This window comes from Jaculus jaculus, chromosome 8, assembly GCF_020740685.1.
Source record: "Jaculus jaculus isolate mJacJac1 chromosome 8, mJacJac1.mat.Y.cur, whole genome shotgun sequence".
NCBI lineage: Eukaryota > Metazoa > Chordata > Mammalia > Rodentia > Dipodidae > Jaculus > Jaculus jaculus.
The window spans coordinates 76,532,481-76,547,710 of NC_059109.1; the positions used below are offsets into that span (position 1 = coordinate 76,532,481).

The 15,230-nt window shown below is 47.4% G+C and overlaps 1 protein-coding gene across 1 annotated transcript in view; it reads left to right on the plus strand.

Annotated features, from left to right (window-relative positions):
- Tmem132d (transmembrane protein 132D) overlaps window positions 1-15,230 on the plus strand; it is a 769,582-nt gene that overhangs the window by 120,102 nt on the left and 634,250 nt on the right. The window lies entirely within an intron of this gene.

Here is a 15,230-nt window from a genome sequence, read left to right on the forward strand (position 1 = left end):
TCCCCACCCATCCCAGAGGAGCTAGAGATACGCCAATAGATGCTGGAGGAGGGATCCACTTTCTTCAGTGATGTGTCTACTTGTACATGGGAAGAAGGGGTTCAGTGGAAGTGGGAAGGGAACAAAAATGGTAATGGGGAGTCTATGTGATCAAATTACAACTTATAGATGTAAATTACAATTTATAGATGAAAGAAGAAAGACATTATTGTCTGCTTTGAGTCAGCATTGCTCTAAGGTACCCACAGAAGTAACCCAGGAAATAGTTTATGAGAAGATGAGGTGAGAACTAAAAGGAAAAGCCAGGGTTTGTGGAATCTGTTATTTCAACAGTGGAAGCTGTTCCCATGCATGAGAGAGAAGCAGTGCCAGGTGCTGTGGCATGTCCAGGAGTGTATGCTTGTGACCACCCAATGGGCAGTGGTGTTGCTTAAGGGTGTGGCAGGCTCAGGGTTGGTGGGGAATTATGGAGAATGAATAAAAAAAAAATGGAGATGGCTTCCAGAACAATCCTTAGTAGAAGCTAGAAAAAGGGTTAGCAACGGATAAAAGGGAAACTTTTAAAGATGTAAAGTACTGGAACATTTTATTAGCTTCTTAGACAATAATGGGTTGAATCATTCTGGACAATTTATGCAGAAAAATGTTTTCTAAAAGGATGTCACATGGTTCAGAGAAAATCAGCGAGAGCTAGAGGGCAGATGCCAAAACTACAACAGCCAGAAATGGTTCTCAGAGGCTTTGCAGAGTCTCCTTTGTGAAAACCACAGATGGGAGAGAAAGGGGAGGCGATGATACAGGGGAGAGTGTGGAGAGAGGATAGCAAAATGGGCTTTGAAGTCAGACTGTTAACTTGGGTTTGAGGACTGAGATGGAGTAGTGTCAGGATGCTATAGGACAAAAAGGGACACCATAGGTCTTCTCTGAAGTGAGTTCATTTCCATAGCCTGAGCAGCTGACATTTATTAGTTCCTCTTTCCATGGGACAGATTTCCAGACATCTCAGCTGTGTTTTTTGCCCAAGTGCTCTAAGGCCTAAGTCAGGTTGCAGTGATGGTTTGGGGTGGAGAATGGGTTCTTGTGTGGAGGTTCCAAGGCAAGTCTACTTCTGGGATTGGTCTGGCTGTTGGAGGAATTCAGTTGTGTGGGGTGAATGATTGGAAACCTCCCTGGTGGCTATTTGTTCCTTGAACAAGTAAACTACATTTCATTCTTCTCTTATCTCAAGTCTGCCTGGCCTCCTGGCATCTGTGATGATGCAGGGTACATGCTAATCCATGGCAATGACTCCACAGATCATTTGCAGCTACCTTCACAGACATCTTTGCCAGGAAAGTGACATTCCTAGGATTGGTCTCCCATTCTTGCCAGCCCTGACCTCATGGGTAAGGACAAGGTCCTCTCAGGGACTGACACTATTAACAATGGAAGGGGTAAGTGGAGGAGACAGAGGACAAGTTTACAGGGTCCCCTTGAGGATGGACGGCAGTCAGGCACTGAGCAACTCTGATACTTGCAACTGGTCTTCATGTCCAATGGAGAGAAATGTGGGAGGCACCTAAGCCCAAGGGACATGCAGCCAGCAGGTGTGCACATGGAAAGAGTGAGGCAAGACCTACATGTCCCTGCCCTTCCCTGAGTACAGTGAGTGTGGAACCCACCAGCAGCTCTAGGAAGGAATGGTGTGTGTGTTAGAGGGTATGCTTTTGCATAAGTTAAGGTAATTTTCCTAATGACATAATGTTTTATATTCCTCAGGAAAGCCTAAACATTTCTCTTAGAAAGTGAGACAAGTGTCTCTTCAGTCTTCTTATCGATATTGTGTTTTTGAGTACTGTAAGTAGAAGCCTTCTGTCACTGTGTTTCCAACTACCTCTGCTTCTGTAAAGGCGACTTTGGTTCTGTAAAGATATCCTGGATTTGTGCCTCTCATCTGATGCCACCATTGCCTGAAGTTCTCCCTTAGTTCAGTTGTATTTTCCTACCACACCCTGCGATTAATTGCAAACATCAATGTATTTTTCCTTTAAAAATACCTATCCCTTTTATGATGCTTGTAATGCCATTTTTTAATTAGGAAGAATTTTCATTTTCCTTAAATGGATCTTTCAACACAACTTGACATAATTACATATTTTTCTCCAGTGTTGAATGAAAAATGAAGACATACCTTGTATTTGCTCAGATAACACAGTTAGTCAAAATATCACAGAATTTTTCTTTTAGTTTTTAATGTTGCCTGAGTACTATCTATAATAGCATATGGGCATAAATTTAAGGAATGCTTTTTTTTTGTTTTAGTTTTTTCAAGGTAGGGTCTCACTCTAGCCCAGGCAGACCTGGAATTCACTCTGTATTCTCAGGATGGACTCGAACTCACGGCGATCCTACGACCTCTGCCTGTCAAGTGCTGGGATTAAAGGTGTGCGCCACCATGCCTGCCTAGGAATGCTTGTTATTATAGATGCTGAACAGAAGTTTGATAAAGCATGTGCAGAATGAGAGCCAGACTTCTGTCCTTCACTGCACATATAGAAACTGTTACACACACCTGCACACATAGGCATGCATAATTACACATCTGAGGCAGTCACACACACCTGCAAACATAGGCTTGAATAACTGTATATCTGGGGCTGTCACACACACCTGAAAACATAGGCTTGCATAACTGCACATCTGGGGCTGCCACACACACCTGCACACATAGGCTTGCATAACTGCACATCTAGGGCTGTCACACACATGCACACAAAGGCTTGAATAACTGTATATCCGGGAATGTCACACACCCTGTACACATAGGCATGCATAAATGCACATCTGGGGCTGTCACACACACCTGCACACATAGGCATGCATAACTGTACATCAGGGGCTGACACACACACATGCACACACAGACATGGGTAACTGTACATCTGGGACAATCACACACACCTGCACACATAGGCATGTATAATTGTACATCAGGGCTGTCACACACACCTGCACACATAGGCTTGCATAACTGTACATCTGGGGCTGTCACACACACCTGCACAAAAAGGCATGCATAACTGCATATCTTGGGCTGTCACACACAGCTTCACACATAGGCTTGCATAACTGCACATCTGAGGTTGTCACACACACCTGCACACATAGGCTTGCATAACTGTACATCTGGGACTGTTACGCACACCTGCACACATAGGCATGCATAACTGTACATCTGGGGCTGTCACTCACAGTTGCACACATAGGCTTGCATAACTGCACATCTAGGGACTGTCACACACACCTGCAAACACAGGCATGAATAACTGCACATCTGGGGACTGTCACACAGACCTGCCCACATAGGCATGAATATCTGTACATATGGGCTGTCTCACACACCTGCACACATAGGAATGTATAACTGTACATGTGGGCTGCCACACACACCTGCACACATAGACATGCATAACTGTACATCTGGGTACTGTAACACACACCTGCACACATAGGCATGCATAACTATACACATGGGGTTGTCACACACAACTGCACTCATAGGCATGCAAACCTGCATATCTGGGGACTGCCACACAAAAGTGCACACATTCGCTTGCATAAATGTACATCTGGGATGTTCACACCCACCTGCACACATTGGTATGCATAACTGTACATCTGGGGTTGACACACACACCGGCACACATAAGCTTGCATAACTGTACATCTGGGGCTGTCACACACACCTGGACACATAGTTATTCATAACTGTACATCTGGGGACTATAAAACCCACTTGCACACATAGGCTTGCATAACTGTACATCTGGGGCTGTCACACCCACCTGCACACATTGGTATGCATAACTGTACATCTGGGGACTGTCACACACACCTGTACACATAGGCATGTATAACTGTACATCTGGGCTGTCACACACACCTGCACACATAGGCTTGCATAACTGTACATCTGCGGCTGTCACACACACCTGCGCACATAGGAATGTATAACTGTACATCTGGGCTGTCACACACACCTGCACACATAGGCATGCATAACTGTACATCTGGGTCCTGTCACACACACCTGCACACAAAGGCTTGCATAACTGCACATCTGGGGATGAAACACACAGCTGCACACATAGGCAGGCATAACTGTACATCTGTGACTGTCACACCTACCTGTACACATAGGCTTGCATAACTGCACATCTGGAGCTGTCACATACACTTGCACACATAGGCATGCATAACTGTACACCTGGGACTGTCACACACAGCTGCACACATAGGCTTGCATAACTGTACAGCTGGGGATGGTCACACACACCTGCACACATAGGCTTGCATAACTGTACATCTGGGGACTGTCATACACACCTGCACACATAGGCATCCATAACCTTACATCTGGGCTGTCATACAACCCTGCACACATAGGGTTGCATAACTGAACATCTGGGGCTGTCACACACAAACGCACACATAGGCATGGATAACTGTACATCTGGGGCTGTCACACACCTGCACAAAAAGGCATGCATAACTGCACATCTTGGGCTGTCACACACAGCTGCACACATAGGCTTGCATAACTGCACATCTGAGGTTGTCACACACACCTGCACACATAGGCTTACATACCTGTACATCTGGGACTGTTACACACACCTGCACACATAGGCATGCATAACTGTACATCTGGGGCTGTCACTCACAGTTGCACACATAGGCATGCATAACTGAACATCTGGGGACAGTCACACACAACTGCACACATAGGCTTGCATAACTGCACATCTGGGGACTGTCACACACACCTGCACACATAGGCATGCATAACTGTACATCTGGGGACTGTCACACACACCTGCACACATAGGCATGCACAACTGTACACCTGGGGTTGTCAAACACACCGGCACACATAGGCTTGTAGAACTGTATATCTGGGACTGTCAGACACACCAGCACTCATAGGCATGCATAACTGTACATCTGGGGCTGTCACAATTGCTGCACACATAGGCTTGCATAACTGTACATCTGGCGATGGTCACACTCACCTGCACACATAGGCATGCATAACTGTACATCTGGGGGCTGTCACACACACCTGCAAACCTAGGCATGCATAACTGCACAGCTGGGGACTGTCACACACACCTGCACTCATACGCATGCAAACCTGCATATCTGGGGACTGTCACACAAAACTGCACACATTGGCTTGCATAAATGTACATCTGGGACGGTCACACCCACCTGCACACATTGGTATGCATAGCTGTACATCTGGGGTTGTCACACACACCGGCACACATAAGCTTGCATAACTGTACATCTGGGGCTGTCACACACACCTGGACACATAGTTATTCATAACTGTACATCTGGGGACTATAAAACCCACACACACACTGCAAACCTAGGCATGCATAACTGCACAGCTGGGGACTGTCACACACACCTGCACTCATACGCATGCAAACCTGCATATCTGGGGACTGTCACACAAAACTGCACACATTGGCTTGCATAAATGTACATCTGGGATGGTCACACCCACCTGCGCACATAGGAATGTATAACTGTACATCTGGGCTGTCACACACACCTGCACACATAGGCATGCATAACTGTACATCTGGGGACTGTCACACACACCTGCACACATAGGTATGCATAACAGTCCACCTGGGATTGTCACACACCTGCACTCATAGGCATGCAAACCTGCATATCTGGGGACTGTCACACAAAACTGCACACATTGGCTTGCATAAATGTACATCTGGGACGGTCACACCCACCTGCACACATTGGTATGCATAGCTGTACATCTGGGGTTGACACACACACCGGCACACATAAGCTTGCATAACTGTACATCTGGGGCTGTCACACACACCTGGACACATAGTTATTCATAACTGTACATCTGGGGACTATAAAACCCACTTGCACACATAGGCTTTCATAACTGTACATCTGGGGCTGTCACACCCACCTGCACACATAGGCTTGCATAACTGTACATCTGGGGACTGTCACACACACCTGCAAACCTAGGCATGCATAACTGCACAGCTGGGGACTGTCACACACACCTGCACTCATACGCATGCAAACCTGCATATCTGGGGACTGTCACACAAAACTGCACACATTGGCTTGCATAAATGTACATCTGGGACGGTCACACCCACCTGCGCACATAGGAATGTATAACTGTACATCTGGGCTGTCACACACACCTGCACACATAGGCATGCATAACTGTACATCTGGGGACTGTCACACACACCTGCACACATAGGTATGCATAACTGTCCACCTGGGGTTGTCACACACCTGCACTCATAGGCATGCAAACCTGCATATCTGGGGACTGTCACACAAAACTGCACACATTGGCTTGCATAAATGTACATCTGGGACGGTCACACCCACCTGCACACATTGGTATGCATAGCTGTACATCTGGGGTTGACACACACACCGGCACACATAAGCTTGCATAACTGTACATCTGGGGCTGTCACACACACCTGGACACATAGTTATTCATAACTGTACATCTGGGGACTATAAAACCCACTTGCACACATAGGCTTTCATAACTGTACATCTGGGGCTGTCACACCCACCTGCACACATAGGCTTGCATAACTGTACATCTGGGGACTGTCACACACACCTGCAAACCTAGGCATGCATAACTGCACAGCTGGGGACTGTCACACACACCTGCACTCATACGCATGCAAACCTGCATATCTGGGGACTGTCACACAAAACTGCACACATTGGCTTGCATAAATGTACATCTGGGGACGGTCACACACACCTGCACACATAGGCATGCATTACTTTACATCTGGGCTGTCATACACCCCCGCACACATAGGCTTGCATAACTGCACATCTGGGGATGGTCATACACACATCTGCACACATAGGCATGCATAACTGTACATCTGGGCTGTCACACACACCTGCACACATAGGCTTGCATAACTGTACATCTGCGGCTGTACACACACCCCTGCACACATAGGCATGCATAACTGTACATCTGGGGATTGTACACTCACCTGCACTCATAGGCATGCATAACTGTACATCTGGCACTGTCACACACACCTGCACACATAGGCATGTATAACTATATGTCTGAGAATATCACAGCACCTGAACATATGGGTATGCATAACTGCACATCTAGGGCTGTCACACACACCTGCACACATAGGCATGCATAACTACATCTGGGACTGTCACACATACCTGTACACTAGACCTGCATAAGTGTATATCTGTGGTTGTCACACACACCGGCACACATGGGCTTGTATAACTTTACATATGGGACTGTCACAGACACCTGAACACATAGGCATGCATAACTGTACATCTGGGACTGTCACAAACACCTGTACACATAGGCATGCATAACTGTACATCTGGGACTGTCACAAACACCTGCACTCATATGCATGCATAACTGCACATCTGGGAAGGGTCACACACAACTGCAAACATTGCCTTGCATAATTGCATATCTGGGGACTGTCACACAAACCTGCGAACATTGGCTTGCATAACTGTACATCTGGGACTGTCACACATACGTGCACACATAGGCTTGCATATCTGTAAATTAGGGGACTGTCACACCCACCTGAACACATAGGCATGCATAACTGTACATCTGGGGTTGTCACACACACCGGCACACATGGGCTTGTATAAATTACATCTGGTACTGTTACAGACACCTGCACACATAGGCATGCATAACTGTACATCTGGGACTGTCACAAACACCTGCACTCATATGCATGCATAACTGCACATCTGGGAAGGGTCACACACAACTGCAAACATTGCCTTGCATAATTGCATATCTGGGGACTGTCACACAAACCTGCGAACATTGGCTTGCATAACTGCACATCTGGGACTGTCACACATACGTGCACACATAGGCTTGCATATCTGTAAATTAGGGGACTGTCACACCCACCTGAACACATAGGCATGCATAACTGTACATCTGGGGTTGTCACACACACCGGCACACATGGGCTTGTATAAATTACATCTGGTACTGTTACAGACACCTGCACACATAGGCATGCATAACTGTACATCTGGGACTGTCACAAACACCTGCACTCATATGCATGCATAACTGCACATCTGGGAAGGGTCACACACAACTGCAAACATTGCCTTGCATAATTGCATATCTGGGGACTGTCACACAAACCTGCGAACATTGGCTTGCATAACTGTACATCTGGGACTGTCACACATACGTGCACACATAGGCTTGCATATCTGTAAATTAGGGGACTGTCACGCCCACCTGAACACATAGGCATGCATAACTGTACATCTGGGGTTGTCACACACACCGGCACACATGGGCTTGTATAAATTACTTCTGGTACTGTTACAGACACCTGCACACATAGGCATGCATAACTACATCTAGGGCTGTCACACACAGCTGTACACAAAGGCAGGCATAACTGTACATCTGTGACTCTCACACATACCTGCACACATAGGCATGCATAACTGCACATCTGGAATTGTCACACACACTTGCACACATAGGCATGCATAACTGTACACCTGGGGCTGTCACACACACCTGCACACATAGGCTTATGCGTAACTGCACATCTGGGGCTGTCACACCCATTTGCACACATTGGTATGCATAACTGTACACTGGGCTGTCATACAGACCTGCACACATAGGCATGAACAACTGTATATCTGGGCTGTCACACACACCTGCACACATAGGCATGCATAACTGTACCACTGGGCCTGTCACACACACCTGCACATATAGTCATGCATAACTGAACATCTCGGGCTGTCACACACACCTGCACACATAGGCTTGCATAACTGTACATCTGGGGACTGTCACACACACCTGCACACATAGGCATGCATAACTGTACATCTGGCCTGTCACACACACCTGCACACATAGGCTTTCATAACTGCACATCTGGGGCTGTCAGACACAGCTGCACACATAGGCATGCATAACTGTACATCTGTGCTGTCTCACAATCCTGCATACCTGGGCATGCATAACTGTACATCTGGGGACTTTCCCAAACACCTGCACACATAGGTTTGCATAACTGTACATCTGGGACTGTCACACACAGCTGCACACATAGTTATCCATAACTGTACTTCTGGAGACTATCACACACACTTGCACACATAGGCTTGCATAACTGTACATCTGGGGCTGTCACACCGACCTGCACACATTGGTATGCATAACTGTACATCTGGGCTGTCAAACAGACCTGCCCACATAGGCATGAATATCTGTACATCTGGGCTGTATCACACACCTGCACACATAGGCATGCATAACTGTACATCTGGGGGCTGTCACATAAACCTGCACACATAGGCATGCATAAGTGTACATCTGGGCTGTCATACACACCTGCACACATAGGCTTGCATAACTGCACATCTATGGCTGTCACACACACCTGCACACACAGGCTTTTATAACTGCACAACTGGGGACTGTCACACAAACCTGCACACAAAGGCTTACATAACTGCACATCTGGTTTGACACACACACCTGCACACATAGGCTTGCATAACTGTACATCTGGGACTGTTACAACACCTGCACACATAGGCTTGCATAACTGTACATCTGGGGATGGTCATACACAGCTGCACACATAGGCATGCATAACTGCACATCTCAGTTGACACACACACCTGCACTAATAGGTTTGCATAACTGTACATCTGGGGGTGTCACACACACCTGCACTAATAGGTTTGCATAACTGTACATCTGGGGACTGTCACACACACCTGCACACATACGCATGCATAACTGTATATCTGGGGCTGTCACACACACCTGCAATAATAGATTTGCATAACTGTACATGTGGGGACTGTCACACACAGCTGCACACATAGGCATGCCTAACTGTACATCTGGGGCTTCCACACACACCTGCACACATAGGCAGGCATAACTGCATCTCTGGGGACAGTCACACACACCTGCACACATAGGCATGCATAACTGCACATCTGGGGACTGTCACACACAGCTGCACACATAGGCTTGCATAACTGCACATCTGGGGATGAAACACACAGCTGCACACATAGGCTTGCATAACTGTACATCTGGGGATGGTCATACACACATCTGCACACATAGGCTTGCATAACTGTACATCTGGGGACTGTCATACACACCTGCAAACACAGGCATGCATAACTTTACATCTGGGCTGTCATACAACCCTGCACACATAGGGTTGCATAACTGAACATCTGGGGCTGTCACACACAAACGCACACATAGGCATGCATAACTGTGCATCTGGACTGTCACACACCTGCACACATAAGCTTGCATAACTGTACATCTGGGGCTGTCACACACACCTGCAAACACAGGCATGCATAACTGCACATCTTGGGCTGTCACACACACTTGCACACATAGGCATGCAAAACTGCACTTCTCGGGAATGTCACAGAAAACTGTATACATTGGCTTGAATAACTGTACATCTGGGACTGTCACACACACCTGCACACATAGTCTTGCATAACTGTACATCTGGGGACTGTCACACACACCTGCACACATAGGCATGCATAACTGTACATCTGGGGACTGTCACACACACCTGCACACATAGGCATGCATAACTGTACATCTGGGGCTGTCACACACACCTGCACACATAGGCTTGCATAACTGTACATCTGGGGATGGTCACACTCACGTGCACACATTGCCTTGCATAACTGCACAACTGGGGACTGTGAGACACACACCTGCACACATAGGCTAGCATAACTGTACATCTGGGACTGTCACACATACCTGCCCACATAGGCATGAATATCTGTACATCTGGGCTGTATCACACACCTGCACACATAGGCATGCATAACTGTACTTCTGGGGCTGTCTCACACACCTGCACTAAAATGCATGAATAACTGCACATCTTGGGCTGTCACACACAGCTGCACACATAGGCTTGCATAACTGCACATCTGAGGTTGTCACACACACCTGCACACATAGGCTTGCATGACTGTACATCTGGGAGTGTCACACACACCTGCACACATCGGCATGGATAACTGTACATCTGGGGCTGTCACTCACAGTTGCACCCATAGGCATGCATAACTGCACATCAGGGGACTGTCACACACACCTGCACACATAGGCATGCATAACTGTACATCGAGGACTGTCACACACACCTGCACACATAGGCATGCATAACTGTACACCTGGAGTTGTCACACACACCTGCACACATAGGCTTGTAGAATTGTACATCTGGGACTTTCACACACACCTGCACTCATAGGCATGCATAACTGTACATCTGGGGCTGTCACACATAGCTGCACACATAGGCTTGCATAACTGTACATCTGGGGATGGTCACACTCACCTGCACACATAGGCATGCATAACTGCACATCTGGGGACTGTCACACACACCTGCACTCATAGGCATGCAAACCTGCATATCTGGGGACTGTCACACAAAACTGCACACATTGGCTTGCATAAATGTACATCTGGGACGGTCACACCCACCTGCACATATTGGTATGCATAACTGTACATCTGGGCTATCACACAGACCTGCCCATATAGGCATAAATATCTGTACATCTGGGCTGTCTCACACACCGGCACACATAGGAATGTATAACTGTACATCTGGGCTGTCACACACACCTGCACACATAGGCGTGCATAACTGTACATCTGGGGACTGTCACACACAGCTGCACACATAGGCATGCTTAACTGTACATCTGGGCTGTCACACAAACCTGCACACATAGGCATGCATAACTGTACATCTAGCGCTGTCACACAACCTGCACTCATAGCCATGCATAACTGTACGTCTGAGAATGTCACAGCACCTGAACACATGGGTATGCATAACTGCACATCTGGGGACTGTCACACACACGTGCACTAATAGATTTGTATAACTGTACATCTGCAGACTGTCACACACACCTGCACACATAGGCATGCAAAACTGCACATCTGGGGATTGTCACACACAACTACACACATTGGCTTGCATAACTGCACATCCTGGGACTGTCACACACACCTGCACACATAGGCATGCAAAACTGCACTTCTGGGGATGTCACAGAAAACTGCACATATTGGCTTGCATAACTGTACATCCGGGACTGTCACACACACCAGCACCCATAGGCATGCATAACTGTACATCTGGGGCTGTCACACACAGCTGCACACATAGGCTTGAATAACTGTACATCTGGGGATGGTCACACTCACCTGTACACATTGCCTTGCATAACTGCACATCTGAGGACTGTGACACACACACCTGCACACATAGGCATGCATCACTGCATATCTTGGAACTGTCACACAAAACTGCACACATAGGCTTGCGTAACTGTACATCTGGGACTGTCACACATACCTGGACACATAGGCTTGCATATCTGTACATCAGGGGACTGTCACGCCGACCTGCACACATAGGCATTCATAACTGTACATCTGGGGTTGTCACACACACCGGCACACATAGGATTGTATAACATTACATCTGGGACTGTCACAGACACCTGCATACATAGGCATGCATAACTGTACATCTGGGCCTGTCACACACAGCTGCACACATAGCCAGGCATAATTGTACCTCTGTGACTGTCACAACTACGTGCACACATAGGCTTGCATAACTGCACATCAGGAGCTCTCACACACACCTGCACACATAGGCATGCATAACTGCACATCTGGGAATGGTCACACACACCTGCCCAAATAGGAATGCATAACTGTACATCTGGTGCTGTCACACACACCTGCACACATAGGCATGCACAACTGTATGTCTGAGAATGTCACAGCACCTGAACACATGGGTATGCATAACTGCACATCTGGGGACTGTCACACACACCTGCACACAGAGGCTTGCATAACTGTACATCTGGGGACTGTCACAAACACTGGCAAACATAGGCTTCCATAACTGCACATCTGGGGCTGTCACACACACCTGAACACATAGGCTTGCATAACTGTACATCTGGGACTGTCACACTCACCTGCACACATAGTTATGCATAACTGTACATCTGGGGACTATCACACACACTTGCACACATAGGATTGCATAACTGTATATCTAGGGCTGTCACACCCACTTGCACACATTGCACTGCATAACTGTACATCCGGGCTGTCATACAGACCTGCACACATAGGCATGAATAACAGTATATCTGGGCTGTCACACACACCTGCACACATAGGCATGAATAACAGTATATCTGCACTGTCACACACACCTGCAAACATAGGCATGCATAACTGTACATCTGGGACTGTAACACACACCTGCACACATAGGCATGCATAATTGTACATCTGGGCTGTCACACACACCTGCACACATAGGCTTGCTTAACTGCACATCTGGGGCTGTCACACCCACTTGCACAAATTGGAATACATAATTGCACATCGGTGCTGTCACACTGAACTGCACACATAAGCTTGCTTAACAGCACATTTCGGGCTGTCACACACAGCAGCAAACATAGGCATGCACAACTGTACATCTGGGAGTGTCAAACAAACCTGCACACATAGGCATGCATAACTGTACATCTTGGGCTGTCACACACAACTGCACACATAGGCATGCATAACTGCACATCTGAGGCTGTCACACACCTGCACATACAGGCATGCGTAACTGTACATCTGGTTACTGTCAAACACACCTACACAAATAGGCTTCCATAACTGCACACCTGGGGCTGCCACACACACCTGCACACATAGTCATGCATAACTGTACATCTGGGGACTATCACACACACTTGCACACATAGGCTTGCATAACTGTACATCTGGGGTTGTCACACCCACCTGAACACATTGGTATGCATAACTGTACATCTTGGCTGTCACACAGACCTGAACACATAGACATGAATATCTGTGCATCTGGGCTGTCACACACACCTGCACACATAGGCTTGCATAACTGTAGATCTGGGGCTGTCACACAGACCTGCACAGATAGGCATGCATAACTGTACATCTGGGGACTGTCACACACACCTGCACACATAGGCATGCATAACTGTACATCTGGGCTGTCATACACACCTGCACACATAGGCTTGAGTAACTGCACATCCAGGGGTGTCACACAGCTGTACACATAGGCATGCATAACTGTACATCTGGGCAGTCACACAAACCTGCACACATAGGCATGCATAAATGTACATCTGTGGCTGTCACACACCGGCACACATAGGTTTGCATAACTGTACATCTGGAGCTGTCACACACACCTGCACAAATAGGCATGCACAACTGTACATCTGGTGCTGTCACACACACCTGCACACATATGCACACATAACTGTACATCTGGGGCTTTCACACACTCCTGCACACATAGGCATGCATAACTGCACATCTGGGGACTGTCACACACACCTGCACACATAGGCATGCAAAACTGCACATCTGTGGACTGTCACACACAACTGCACACATTGGCTTGCATAACTGCACATCTGGGGATTGTCACACACACCTCCATACATAGGCATGCAAAACTGCACTTCTGGGGAATGTCACACAAAACTGCACACATTGGCTTGCTTAACTGTACATCTGGGACTGTCACACACATCTGCACACATAGTCTTGCATAACTGTACATCTGGGGACTGTCACACACACCCTCACACATAGGCATGCATAACTGTACACCTGGGGTTGTCACAAACACCTGCACACATGGCTTGTCGAACTTTACATCTGGGACTGTCACACACACCTGCACTCATAGGCATGCATAACTGTACATCTGGGGCTGTCACACACAGCTACACACATAGGCTTGCATAACTGTACATCAGGGGATGGTCACACTCACCTGCACACATAGGCAGGCATAACTGCACATCTGGAAACTGTCATATACACCTGCACACATAGGCTTGCATAACTGCACATCTGGGGACTGTCACACACAACTGCACACATTGCCTTGCATAACTGCATATCTGGGGACTGTGACACACACACCTGCACACATAGGCATGCATCACTGCATATCTGGGGACTCTCACAC